Source organism: Triturus cristatus, chromosome 11 (assembly GCF_964204655.1).
Source record: "Triturus cristatus chromosome 11, aTriCri1.1, whole genome shotgun sequence".
In the NCBI taxonomy this organism is placed as follows: Eukaryota; Metazoa; Chordata; class Amphibia; order Caudata; family Salamandridae; genus Triturus; species Triturus cristatus.
The window spans coordinates 458827201-458842770 of record NC_140594.1 but is presented as its reverse complement, the minus strand read 5'-3'; positions in this window follow the sequence as shown (position 1 = coordinate 458842770).

The window sequence follows — 15570 nt, the reverse complement described above, 5'->3', positions numbered from 1 at the left end:
TGCTGAATTGGTGACATGCATTTGAAAATGGTGTAATTTTAAAAGATTTGAGAGCATGTGGGCAAAGAAGCAAGGGAACAAAAAATAACAATCACATACTACTGAGGTAAAGATGAAGTTGAGGCTTTACTTTCACTATGAGAGAGATACCAGGTGGCGGGTATGTTTTTGTACCATGAAGCAGAGGTGATCTTGAAACATTCACAAATAACTTCCCAAAATTGAGAAAGAATCTTGGCCAGTGATATATGTAAGTTGACAGGGTTATTAACATTTTGAAGGGATTGTTGACAGTTTTGAACATTTTCTATGACATTGTGGAACCGAGTGATGTTTGGGGCTGTATGTAAGTTAGCTATGCAATGCCCACGTACAGAGCCCCCAACAGATGCAAATGGTACAAAGTGGAGATGGTGTTTCACAAGGAAGAGGTTGAGGTGTTCAGATTGATGCAAATTCAGGGGTAGATATTGCAATGTTGAAAAAGTCGACTCCTTGTCATTAGTGTAGCAAACTCAGGCATTGGACGTTGGAGTGTAGACACAATTCTAATCGAATAAGTAGTGATAGGCAAATGCAGGAAGTGAATTATATGCATATTCAAGCTATTCCAGTTCAAGTCTCAATTCAGTGAATGCAGACACCGAACCAGTCACAAGTCCCTATGATGCAGGTCCCACAAGCTCCTATGGCCCCACAGAACATCAATAATAACAGATTGAATAGGAATCAAACACCAAGAGCAAGCTCAAATCCATTAAAAAATCAGAACCCATTTCAATAGTTCCCCGTGTTTGAGAATGAGAGCTTTGATACTGACAATTTACAATGATGGTGCCTGAGGGGGGAGGAAGATTGCATACTTGGATTAGGCTTGAAGATAGACCAGAGTTTACCATTTGTAGAAGGAGCAGTAAATGGCCTCCAAGTGTCATTGGCACAGGTGCTAGTCATTCCACTGTTAGAACAGCAGTAGTCCCAGACCTTCCCATCTCTGGAAAGAAGATCCAAGTTGTAGGTGTCAGAAATAAACAAATAACCACCCATGTTTTGAAGAAAGTTCCTGTAAAGATAGGTTAATTTGAGGAAGATCAACAATGTGTTGTGTGTGACTCAAGTCCTGTAAATCTGTTAGGATGGAATTTTTTGTCCAAGTTAAAATGCACCATTTACTGCTCACGAGACATGTTGAGTTTCAAACACATGATGTTGTTGATTTCAAAATGGCAAGACAGGAAACAGCTGTTGGATTGGACAGTGTAAAAACGGTAGAGGATTTGCATCCTGATTTGCAACACACTGAAAAATCAGAAGTATGGGATTTTCAGGGTAAGGTATAAGACTAATTAAAGGTGCAGCACCGGTTTTAATTACAATAAAACAAAACACATTGGGGTCCATTAGGATGGAGGGCGGATTCCCTCCGCCGGGCGGGCGGTTGCAACCACCGGACCGGCGACGGACATCTGCCCGCCATTGAAGCCCTGAACACCGCCGGTCCGATTAGCATTGCGGTCGTGACCGCAGCGGTGTGATTTTCCGCTTGCCACTTTTCCACCGCTTGCATTCTGCCCACTTGCCTGGCGTGTGGAGCTGGAGTACTACAATTATTGCGGATCAGGGCCAAGCACTGCCTGCACGATTATGATGCCGGCGGTTGCCAGTTTTCCGCGGCGGTGGAACCGCCATGGAAAGGCATGCAGAAATTGTCTCTGGGGGTCCATTGTGGACCCCCAATGTGTTGGGGGGGTGTGGGTGCACTGGGGGTACCCATGGCACCCCCTACATGTCCCTGTACCAGGTGGCGGGCACTGTGCAGTGCCTGCCACACAGTGCAGGGACATGCAGGACATGCTTGTTTGGACATCGCTGCAGTGCTGCTGGCAGCACCGCCCGCCACAATGTTAATCGCCGCGATCCGACCACCGCGGTCAGATTTCCACTACGAAGCATAATAATCAGACCGGCTTTTTGCCCGCGGTCCGGGCAGGCGGTATTTTCCCGCTACCATGGCGGTCGGAGTGATTTTCCAACCGCCATGCTAATAGACCCCTTTGTTTCTGAGAGCACCCCATATAAGCTTACACCTGAAAGTGGCTGGAATCCTTCCAGTGATTGAGACAATATTAAAGCAAGGACTTTTGAGCAAAAGTATTGGAAGTCCTTGCAATTTGCTGATTAGGGATTTACAGAGGCCCAACAGTAAATAAAGACTTGAACAGGATCATTGGAAAATAAGTAGTATACTTGTTCCATGTTGTCCCCTGGTACCCAACTACAATTTTATTTTAAGCTCCATTTGATGCAGAATGGTTTACTGTTGTGGATCTCTGCCAGGCCATATTCTCTATCCCATTGCATAAGGACAGTCAATTCTTGTTCACCTTCTTTTACAGAGCTGGAGATTTGGCATGGTGCCGAGTTCCACAAGGGTATGCAGAAAGCCCTTCAATCTTAAATAAGAGATTGAAAAAGAATCATGAGATTTTGCAAATGCTTTGCAACTCAGTACTTGTGCAATACATTGCTTACCTACTTGTGGTGCCAAGCACACATGAAGCCTGTAAACAGGACACACTTGTTTTACTAAATCATTTGGCTGACAATAGACATAAAGTGTCTCGAAATTAGTTGCAATACTGTCAAAGAGAGGTCTTGTATGTATTGCACCTCATTGAAAAGAAATGAGAAAGGTTTCACAAAATATAATCATAGCAATTCTGAAAATAAATTCACCTAAAAAAGAGAGAGGTCAGAATGTTCCTGGGAATAGTGGCTACTGTAGACAGTGGATACCCAACATTTCCCTAAAGGTGAAAACTTTGTTAAGACTGACACACAAGGATGTGCCTGATCCGGTTCCATAGGACAATGATTGCTTATACATATTCCTAGAACTGACAAAAAGTCTCTATCATGACCAGCCACAGGAATTGCCTGATAACAGTAAAATATTCACATTGTTTTGCAGTGAGAGGGAGGGCTGCACTTTCTCAGTACTTAATCAAATGCATTAAGACTCTTGAATAACTGTGGCATATTTTTCAATGATTCTTGACCTTGTTATTGCAGGACTGCCCAGCTGCCTTAAGCAGTTGCAGCAGTTGGTGTCATTATTGAAAGAAGTGAGAGTATTGTTATGGGACCTCCTCTTACAGTGATGATTCCTAATTCTGTAGAAACTTTGCACACGCGTACTAAGTATGTCTGGGTGGAAATCTCAGCTTGCTGAGTTTTCTTAATTTGGGCACTCTGTGATCCGAGGCGGAGTTTCTGGATGCCTCCTTCTATGCATGAAGTGGAGTTTTTCTTTCCAATCATGCTCTCAACATTTGAGAGCATGACTGGAAACAAAAAACTCCACTTCACTTCTAGAAGGCATGAAGTGGAGTTTTTGTTTCCAATCTCATGATTGGACTGCTGGAACTCGATCATTTTTCGGAGGATGGAGGCTGTCGGCTGAGTACGCCATAAGCCACTCCCCCCATGTCAGGACAAAGCGTATGCGGATGGTAATGGCCGCGGTAAAGGTTCGTGGAGCCTGAGGGAATAAAACGCCCTGTAAGGGCTTTCTAGAGTGCTGGGCTGTACTGGTTGTGCTGCTCCATTGCTGGTCTTCAAATCATGGCTGGGTTTTACGGGCAATGGAGAAAATCCCTGAATTTGCAATTTCAGAGCCCTTTTGATTTATAGAAAGCAGCTGGGTGAACTTCCTTCAACTGACTTTGTTCACCGTAGTTCAGAGGATGCTGAGGGATACCTGGGCCAGCTGTGCAACCTCCCAGAACAGCAACACATCAGCTACATACGAACAGAGTTTTCCTATCTTCATAGACCACCAGGTTTCTCACCAGGGGTAAGTGCACACGCTCTGCTGCTGGTCTTGGCAAAGGGCTTTGGCACAACCTGGCAGAGGGTCACTGGGGGTTCTAAGTGCTGCAATCTCTACAACAGCAGCAAGCAGTATATCATTTTAATAGTGACTTTGATCAGTGATTAATCCTCAAGCTGTGAGGGAGAAGAGGAGGTGAGGAAGAGTAGAGGGTGTGAAAGTAAAAAATTATTGGAAGAGCTCTCAACATGCACATTTTTTCTAAAGGTACTGCCCCAACCCATCTATTCTCCGGTCCTGACTCAGATGGTCAAAAAGCGAGTAGTAATGGCTGTAGCTCAAGCAAATCGCACCGTTTCTTTGCAGAAAGATCTCATAATGTCCACAGAGAATCCAGAGCACAGGTTGGCAGCCCCAGAGCTTTTTTAGAAAAACTGTCAGGGGGGCCTCAGCCGAATTGGATATGAGCCTTAGTTCTGCCCTTAAGACTCCGTAGGGGGGGACCCCCAACTGTACAAATACCTGTAGAAAAATCAGAGGAGGCCAACTCAATATATGTCGTTGAGGTTGGGAAATCCAAGGAACTTAAAAAATATACCTTATTCTTCAAGGCTAAATCTTGCTCAACTTCTGGCATAGACAGGATGGAGAGCGCTCAGTCGGCAGTTTCACAGTCCATGGGTTAAACGGAGGGCATGTCTCCTAGTGGAGACCGTAATGTTTCATCACAACTTTCATCACAACCTTTGGTGTCTCCCTCACAGAGGCCACTGGGTACATCCGTGGTGGGAATCACAGAGCAGGCAGCGATGGAAAGGGCAGAAGCACCAGTAGCACAAACCAAATATGGGACTGATTCAATTCAGCAGGTTCCCTCTCAGGTCGACACACCCTTTAATCTGCAATGGGATAGCAAAAGTCTGCTCAATCTAATTTTGGAGGAGATTAGGGAATTTAAAGCCTTTCAAACTGTGGAGATTGCAGCTATACATGCCGGGCTTCCAAAAATCGAAGATACTATGGCCCAGATCCCGGATCGACTAACTGTGGAGGAAGGGAGAATATTGCAGTTGGAGGAGCAGGTTGTCATTATGAAAGATGAGGTAGCTGCTTTCCAGAGTCAAAAATCTGCAATGGAATATAAGCTGGAGGAATTGGAGAATCATCCCAGATGCTCTAATCTTCGTATCCTGAGTATTCCTGAGGGTCTTGACGGCCAGCAAACACTCCATTGGGTAAACTCCTTTATTAAAAAATATGGGGTATTTGACTCTTATGAGGGCCCACCGCATCCCGGCAAATCTCCCTCCAAACTCCAAACTCCCTCGGACAATATTAGTCAATTTTGGAGATTATCGGGTGAAGGAACAAACTCTATCCAAGGCGATTAAGCAACAACAGTTCACTTCACCAGAAGTTTAATTATGTCGTATCTTCCCAGATATGTCTGCTTCTGCAGCCAAAAGACAGTAAGAATTTGTCAAAATGCTGCATCTTTTCAAGGAACAGGAGGCACAGGCAATGATTGCACGGGAAAGTAAGCTAAAAGTGCTTGTTAAAGGAAGATTTCATGTATTCTGTAATGTTCCTGAAGCCCAGGAGCTGTTGAAGCAAATCTCTAACAAGCCCTAATTCCTAAACCCAGTGCTTTCAAATTAATTCTATGATCAGTTGTACATCTCCGTGTCTTTCTTCTCCCTCTCTCTCCCTTAGTTCTCCTTCTTTCCTCTAATTTTCTCAGGTATTATTTGGACTTTTTTCTTTCCACGTCCTTGGGTGGGGAGAGATGGGGTGGGTAGGCAGATAACTTCTGGGACAAGGTCAAGGTGCCAGTTTTGGGGGATGGGGTAAGCCTGTCAGGTGTGAGCGGGATGGTGGACATTTCACCATGGCTTTTGGAGGGGGTGGGAGGGACATGGGTGCAGTGGTATTTAGGCGGTGTGTGGTAATGGGAAGTAAGAAGTGATCAATTGCTGAAATAAAATCCAAACTTAAGTAATATCAGAACTTCACTTGTGAATGTGCACCCTCTTGATGTCAAGTGCAAATAGCAGACCTTTCGGGGCTGGCTCGGAAATTTGGAGGGCTTATTTGGCCTAAAGTCTGACTCTACATTCGAAACCCTCTATGGTCAAATAGTATATTGTGGTATAAAAGGGAAATTTATTATTAGTTTGTGCTTTGTACTACTGGAGGTCCAATTTTAATCTTAATCCAAGTCGGTGTCTTAATTGTTTCTTTTTTTGTAATATGTGTCTGTACTTTTATGGATATGAACTTTTATCCGAATAAAGATTATATAAAAAAAAAAGGGAAATTCTTAAGGTGATCTCCCTCAATGTCAACGGCCTCAATAACAAAAACAAAATGCAGGCCATCGAATCCTGGATTAAGACAGAAAGTCCATCTGTACTTTTGATCCAAGAAACTCATATACCGGTTGAGAAGTTAGCGGAATTCTCCATGTTTAAAGCTTGGGCAGCATACCGGGGCTTTTCTTCTTCCCCGGCAACACATCGGGGCACTGCGATCTTTCTGGGTACAAAATTTCAAGCACAGGTGGTAAACTTCATTAGTGATAAGATTGGAAGGTGGTGTTGGGTGACTTGTAGGTTGGGGGGCAGGTATCTCACCTTCGCTTGAATTTACACCCCAGACGAAGATAATACTGAGCCATATGAAGAATTATTTCAATCACTAATACAAATTCCTGGTGAAATAATCATAGGAGAAGACTTACATTTTTTACCAAACCCTAAGATTGATTCCTCAGTTACATCCAAAAGGCAATTAAAACCTGAAACCTTTAAAATCATTAACAATTATAGTAAAACTCTGGAGTTAATTGATCCTTGGAGGGAAGTATTTCCAACCAAAATCGTATATACCTGTTTTTCGGGTAGATTCCGCACTTCGTCACATATAGACTTATTTCTGATATCTAAGACCCTGAATTCTAGCAATCAACAAATCTTACCTAATGGATTTTCGGATCATGCAATGATTATTTTAGTGGTGGGGCTAGGTAAAATCTTTGTACACCCTAAGAGATGGATTCTGAATATACAGTATTTACTGGAAAAAAAACTGGTTGCTATTCTGTAAAACAGAGATAAAGGAATTTCTTGCAATAAACTATGGGACGGCTCCCCTCCATATTGTCTGGGACTCCCTTAAGGCATATATTCGTGGGCTGGGCATAGTTAAGGACGTGGAAAGTTTAAAAAAAGACAAAGAACAAAATCAAATCTTAGAACAGAACGTGCAGCAGTCATATGATAGCTTACTTGGAAGTCCCTCGGAACTCAATCAATGAAAGCTCGATCAGGTGAAACAGGCACTTAGCAAAGCATATTCTTTATAATGTAAAACCTCGACCCATACTATATGCAAAAGGTATATGAAGAAAGTTATTTTACAGGCAGGTTTCTTGCATAGCAGGCTCGGGAGCAAGCCACAAGTAATCGGATAATCACTTTGAAATGCCCTGTCACAGGTACCCAGAGCGAGGACCCGTCTAACATAGGGGATATAATGCTGGAACACTATAGTTGCATTTAGGGTCAAAAACAATCAATCAATAATGCGTCCCTGAAGATATTGCTTCAGGACATCAAGGTACTCTCCGAGACCAAAAAGGCTAATATAATGCACTCCTTTTCTAAAGAAGAACTGTGGTAAGTTATAAGGAACCTTCCGAATGGTAAAGCCTGTGGACCGGATGGTCTACCGGCGGACTTTTATCAAGCATTTTCTGGGTTTTATCAAAATATTTTCTACTAGTAATATAATGCTAGAGGAAGGCCCGATACCAGAATCATTTCATAAAGGGAATGTAGTTAGCTTTTTAAAAAAGGGGAAGGACGGCGAGGAGCCCAACTGATATCACCCAATCACACTTCTGAACTCTGACAAAAAAATTATTCCAAAACTTTCAGTCAACAGATTCAACATAATAGCACCAAATCTGATCAATTCTGATGAAAATGGTTTTATTACAGGGAGACAGCTAGGGACAAAAACATATTATTTAGCCAAATCATTAGAATACTTTGAGACCCCAAAAATACTGGCCCTGGTTCTCCTGTTGGATGCAGAGAAGGCATTCAACCTTGTGGTCTGGGAGACTTTATTCCGTATCTTGTCCAGGTTTGGTATACCCCCGCCCCAGACCACGGGGTTGATAAAAAGAATGTACAACAATGCAGAAGTCAGCATCATTGTTAATACTGCAGAGGTAGGACAAGTAAGCATGAAACGAGAGACCAGACAAGGATGCCCTCTGTCTCCTGTTTTATTTGTTTTTTTATTGAGCCTCTGGCTATTGCCATCCGTGATAATACAGATATTGGTCCCCCACTGCAGGCTATGGGGAAACTCAAATTATACGCCGACGATATTATGCTTATTATCGACTGCGATAAGGGGGGTCCAAGCAAAGGTCTTTGAGATCTTTGCACAATACAAAGCCCTTGTGGGTGTAAAATTAATAAAAAGAAAATGGAAATAATTTGATGGAGATGCAAGTCAGACGTTCTGTATACTGATATTGCTTCATGTGCAAATTCTCAACCAAAAAAACTACTTGGGAATCAATTTGTGGACCTGTATGATTTAAATTTCTCTCCGCTGCTTAAAAAATATAGGATCTTGTTATAACCTATTTGTTGTTGGTGCATCTTCCTTATTACTGTTCTGTCCCTTGCTGCTCAGCCATGAGTGATGTCATTCGGAATGTTGAGTGTGTGGGACTTGAGGAGATGGCAGTTGGAAGAGATGGGCTGAGCAGCAGGGAGGCTGCTCCTGGTGGGGCTTTACAAGAGATCTACATGAGCTTTACATGGACTTTGTAACTTAATAAATAAACCTACAACCTGTTTCTAAGTGACCTGTCTACGAGACAATCTTCATTATTACACTGGCGACGATTTGGAAGAACCTAGGCGTGTGCTACTTCAATGGATTATGGTTTGTGAAACCTAAAGGACTTTCAAGTTAAAGGAACTTCAACAGAACTTACAAACTGGTAAATGAGGAAACTGGTTTATAGAACCTGTGTGTTGCTGAAGGAAAACTGTACTGGAACTAAGGATGTGAGTAAAGAAATTGAAACTTTTGAACTGGAACTAGCTGTACATTTAAGGAAGCTGGCACCCCTGAACCCCACCAGTGACCACTCCATCGGTCGCCCTACCATTTAAGTGCCAGTTCCTGCTTCCTGCCTGCTGTTTTGTTTCCTGCCTGTGCAACTTTGCTGCCAAGTACCTAGAGATTTACTTTATTCTGTGACCGTTGTTATGGAAAAGACCTGCTGTTCCTGATATGAGTTGTGGTCCAATAATGTGCCTGGAAGTTGTTATACAAAGCAACATGGTACAAATTTCTGGACAATGTCCCTACATTTAGTTTCACCCACAAGTATTGATCCAAATTGGAAAGTCAACTCTTTTGAAATGTTTTTCTACATTGAGTATACACAGCATGGATGCAGCAGATGTCATGTTTCACAAGGAAAGTTGTCCTGCAGTTAATCTGTCTACTGCCAGTGGTGAGCGCTATTTGAGAGGCGCCTGCATATTGCTTTTGACATCTAAATGGATATTTGTGCACTACAAAAGGAATTTTTGCCTCATCTAAATATATGCCCGGTTTTTGGACTTGAGGCGATCTGAGTGTTGGGAGCTTGGAAAAAACTAACGCTGGTACTGATCTCGATATCAGGAATTCTATGACTTGCACCTGAGAAGTTTTTCCATGGGGAACGTAGCGGTGGTTATTTGGCATGGATGTGAGTGTGGTGTATTTGATGCTGGCGATTTCTCTGCCGGTGACACTTCCAGCCATTTCCGAAGTTTGGCGTATTGGTGCAATTATGGATGGTGAGACTTTAAAGTTATTTTTAATTGTCCCTGGCAGTCTCTCATTTTGGGCAGTTTAACCGCACTGTCTTGGTTTGAAAATGCGGCGCGTGTTTTGCTTGGCGCGCGCTCTTACCTTCACGAGGAACTCCGATGGTTCTTGCTGCTTGGTTGTTTTTGGCGCATGCACGCGCCGTGAGCCACACGGCGCATGTAACAAAACGTGCCGCCATCTTGTGTTTGGAGGCGATCTACCGTGTTTGCCTTCGTTATTGCCATCGATGCTTTTGGCTGCCAACCACGCTGTTTTTTTTGTAGTTAAATAAAGTTTTGACATGATGACATGATTTTCGGGGACAATGCAGTGTTTATGCGATCTGAGGCAGTCACCTTACTCATCTTGGAGAGAAGATATTCATGCACAGTTGTTGAGAAGCCACCAATAGAGATGTTTTTTTTAGCGCTGTGTGGGGACACTGACAGAGGTGAACTAGCTGCGCAGTTGCATGCAGCTCTTGAAAAGGTTTTCTTTTCATGTTAAGCCTCGGGTGAGACTTCGCTCACCGGTGTTCCCTGTATCTTTTCTTGTTTTTGTGTTCATTGTTTTTTTTTTCCTCTATTATGGCTGTGTTAATACTTATTTATGCTCTAGTAGTTGTCTTCAAAGTAACATGTTTTTTTGCATAATGTATGCTTAACTTACAATCTTCAAGGGAGTTGTGTTCACTGTTACGGTATTTTTCTGGGAGGTGAATTCCCCTATAGGGAGGTGTTTTCCCCTATTTCAGTGTTTTGAGTTTTGGAGTATCATAGGGAGGTGTATATCCCCTATTACAGTGTTCGGTGTGTCATAAGGGAGGTGTTTTCCCCTATAGGGAGGTGTGTTTTCCCTATTGCTGTGTGTTTGTTCAGTTCACAGGGAGTGGTATTCCCTATTACAGTGTTTTTTTTTAAGGGAGGTGTTTTCCCCTATAGGGAGGTGTTCTTCCCTATTACAATGTTTTGAGTTTTGAAGTATTATAGGGAGGTGTATATCCCCTATTACAGCGTTCGGTGTATATTGGGAGGTGTATTCCCCAATAGGATAGATGTTGAAGTTCTGTTTCTAAGGGAGGTGTTTTCCCCTATAGGGAGGTGTTTTCCCCTATTACAGTATGTTCAGTGTCATTGGGAGGTGTATTCCCCAATAGGGAGGTATGATTCCCCTATTACGCTGTTTTAGTTTCTAAGGGAGGTGTATTCTCCTATAGGGTGGTGTGTTACCCTATTACTGTTAGTTTGTTAGTAGTGAGTACCCAACTAATTAGTTTCCCTAGGGAGGGGGATGGGGTTCAGTTATTCCTTTGCATTCTTTTGCTATAGATATTTTTTTCTTTCGAGTATTTTCTGATTTGATGTATATTCATTTGCATAATGTATTTTCTTATTAATTCCGGTTTATGTAAGCAAAGGTATTTTGTGCTATCTTGACTTGATGCATTTATATTGTTATGCTTAGTTTTCATAAGGAAGGGAGATGTGTTATAACCTATTGTTGTTGTTGGTGCATCTTCCTTATTACTGTTCTGTCCCTTGCTGCGCAGCCATGATTGATTTCATTCGGAATGTTGAGTGTGTGGGACTTGAGGAGATGGCAGTTGGAAGAGATGGGCTGAGCAGCAGGGAGGCTGCTCCTGGTGGGGCTTTACAAGAGATCTACATGAGCTTTACATGGACTTTGTAACTTAATAAATAAACCTACAACCTGTTTCTAAGTGACCTGTCTACGAGACAATCTTCATTATTACAGATCTGTTGTCCCATGCAAATTAACGGGTGTAAAAATCTGGTGCTTGCACTATTTGAAGTAGGTGTGGATAGGAGACCCGGGGAGTGGAAAAAAGTCTTGGCCTCTACCAAAGGTCTGGATCTCGCTCAGAAAGCAATAACAAAATGTGTAAAACATGAAGGGTTGGAGCTAGCAGCAAGAATGTGGACTGAGGTGAATAAACGTAATTTTATTGCGTTACGGGGAGCTAATTGGTGCTGGATGCTGTTTTTTAGCAATTGGCTGCTATTTAGAACCCCACAATTTATAACCCGGTTTACCCTAATCAGTTTAGTCAGTGTTTCCGCTGTTCGAATCAGTCGACAGCTAACTGGACACATATCATCACACAGTGCCCTCGAATTCAGGGGTTTTGGAATGATATCTTCCGACACATGAAGGCCGAATGTCTAATGAAATTGGACTCTAACAGATGGCTGAAAGGTTTGGGATACGATCCTTCCCTTCGTCAATCTGATAAATGGGTTAAAATATTATATATCGCAATGGCGGTTGCTAGGTGTCTGCTGCTTCAAAGATGGCGATCATGTCAGGTTCCAACAAGCTGTGAGTTGGTTCGGAAAATGAAGCAGGTCAGAAATAGTTCACAGTTGTATGCAATGCTAAATGGGGGGATTAGGAAATTTGAAAAAGTATGGGAATCGTCTAGCTATTAAGGAGAGATAAAAATTGAATGTATTGCTAGTATGATGAAATACTATCAGAAGCTTCACCTGTTGGTATATTTGTATACCCTATCCTGATTTATACTTTAATGCATCATAGACACTTTAGTTGCTCTCAAAAGGAAAGTCAGTACTGTATCTGGTCTCTCATGATTTTTAACCCAACACTATTTTGGCTTTTATTCCGATTGTATACTCTTTTTATTCCTGAATAATTATGCGGTATTTATTGATATGGAGTGCATCACTAGATATTGGCATTGTGTTATACCGATAAATTTGTACATTTGAATGGATCTCAATAAAAAAAAATGAGATTTGATTTTGTGCTCACTCACAAGTGCCACAATATTCTAGGGCTGCTATTGAGCACCCACAAGACTTTGTGCCCACTCACTAAGCTGCTGGCCGCGACGACACCAGTGTAGTGCCACTCGCGAATGCACCGCTCAAATAGCTTTTTTACTTGAAAAGCAGCTAAAGCTACAAAAATTGTTTTTTTTTGTGGATTTTCTTCCCCAAAGGACTGTTCAAAATGTTTTTTATTCCAAGAAGGTTTTTTTTAAAAACTTTTTTTTCCAACAGGAAGGAAGTGCTCCAGAAACTCCAAATTCCTATTCCTGTCCAGCAGGCTCCTCCAAGTGATTTGTCGATCTTCTGGTCACTTTTCATTTGGATTTGGAGCTGGAAGAATCACTCTCTTTGTTTGCTGCATATATACCATTGGATTTAAGGACTTTGTATTTGAGATTTAATAAGTAAGTTCAAACTCTTGTATAAGGGTGTTGTTTGTTTGATAGAATGTATGCACCAGTATTTATTTGCACTTGTATTCAAATTTTAAATGTATTGTGATGGATGGCCTACAGTTTCAGTAGGGCGTAGTTATAGTTTTGAATTACATTGTTCTTCTTTTATAAAGGAAAAATATTGCACAGTTCAGTACATTTCCCCATGTTTGTTAAATTTGCAATATTTACTAATTTTACTATGTGGATTAGTTTGCCAATGGCCATCCAGTCAGTAGTCCTAGGACAGTACTAGTCATGGTTTAAGGAAACAGCTGCTTCTTTGGCATATGTTATTTTAAAATATCATTTAGGGCTAGGATGGCACTGGAATGAAATGAAAAAGTGGTGTTTTTCACATTTTTTTCATATACAAAAAGAGTATATCTGGGGAAATATTTATTGATTTGGGAGGATGTGTGTTGTTGTAAAAAAATTCATAGCTCAGTTAATTTTCATTTTTGGCATTGCTGAATTAATGGTACTGTTTTCTTCAAAGGTACTGTTAAAAGCAATAAAATGCAATAAAATGACAGGAATGGAATACCAGAGTATGCTTCTTTATTGACCATCCAAACTCCAGGTAAAACCAGAAACCAGAAACCCGAACCTTCTAAGGTGAGCTCTCACCGGAGAAACCCAAGGGAGAGGGAAAGGGAGGGGTGGACAGAATGTACCAAGTGGGGCACAAGATTACAACAGGTACCATGCCTCCTTTGTCTGGCCAGGTAGTGTGCTTGCCATAGGCCACCATTTGTCTTTGTTCTACATGCTATGTGGCCAGGGGTTGTTTTGTGGAGTCTATGTCCATAAGACTGAATGTGTTCTCTTTGTTCCCCATCCCTCCTTGCTAACTGTTGTTATCTGACCATGTGGTTGTCAGCTATTTTGTGCATCCAGCCAGTGTGTTTTTGCCATAGGCTTGCATGTGTTCTTTTTTCCCCATGCCTCCTAGCTTGCTGTTGTTGTTTGACTGTGTGGCCATTTTATGTAGCCAGTCAGTGTGCTTTTGATATAGGATGGCATGTGTTCTTTGTTATGCCCCGTCTCCTTGCTTGTTGTTATGCAGCTGGTGGCCATTTTGTGCATGCAGCCAGTGTGCCTTTGCCCCAGGCTTGCATGTGTTCTTTGTTCCCCATGCCTCATTGCCTACTGTTGTTGTTTGACCATGTGGCTGGAAGACATTTTGTGCATCCAGCTAGTGTACTTTTGCCATAGGCTTGAATGTAATCTTTGTTCCCCATGCCTCCTTGCTTGCTGTTATTGTTTGCCCATGCAGCTGGCAGCCATTGTGTACATCCAACCTGTGTACCTATGCCATAGGTGTGTACGAATGGATGTGATACCAGTTTAATAAAATGCTTGAAGATCATTGCAGGATTTTTATATTAAGAATATGATTTTGATGAACAGTGCCTATATATTACATGCCTTTTATACATTTTTATATTTTGCACCTCCTTGCTTCACAATAGATTTCTTCTCATCCTCCCATACAAACATCTGCAATTATTGAACTTTTTTTATTGTAATTTTTTTAATTATTGAAATTTGTATTTTATTTATTTTAATGTTCTTTATTAAATATTTAACTTTGTAAAAATGTTAAATGTATTTTTTTATATTTTTTTTATACTGCTATTGAATTTGTTTTGCATTTTTGCCTCAGTCAATCCATCCATCCATCCATCCATCTATCCATCCATCCACCCATGCGTCCATCCTTCCATCCATCCACCATAGGAGGCCAGTGGTGCAAAAGCATTCTGTTTTTGTAGGTATAATTCCATTTTCTCCTGGACACCCTGACTGACACATCTGCATCAATAATTTTTCATGACTATTTTATTTCCCCCTGCACCACATTGCCTGTCAAAGGAGCACACTAACCTTAACTTTTAAAGATAGTTATTCCATTTACCCATGCAGTTCCCTGAGTTCCACAGGTGTCTCCTTTAAAAAAAATGGTATCCTAAAGAATACCTACGGATGATGGTGGTGTGAGTGAATTAAGTCCTACGCGGCACTGTGAGAGACTTATTATAGTGGCGGCGGACCACTCTTGACGAATGTGTGACTACAGAGGGTCGCCCTCTTCTCCATTGCCATTTCAAGCATTTGTCCAAATAAACTCATTCCAAATTGGAGAGTAATGTTACCAACAACTCCAGACTTTCAGGTGAAGTAATAATCCATACAGTGGTTATATTAGACATGTTTAGTTAGGAAACACAGCATAGGGATCCTACCTGTCCTGATGAAGGCCAGATAAAGAATCTATAACTGGCTGAAACATGTTGACCTCTATTATGACGGGGGGTGGTGAGTACTTAATTCACTCACACCACCATCATCCGTAGGTATTCTTTAGGATACCATTTTCTTAGCTCTGACTAGGGAATCAAGGAATAAAAATATTATACTGATATCTCTAAGCCAGTTTTAAATCACTATTCTTCTGCACCTTTATAGGATCCTTTCTTTTTCCTTTGTTTCTTTATCACCGTTGTATTGTCTACCCCTCCCTATTGCTCCGTCTCTAGCGTTGGTCTACGCAGAGGCGTTAGTAGCAGCCCTATGATGAAGCATGCCACAACTT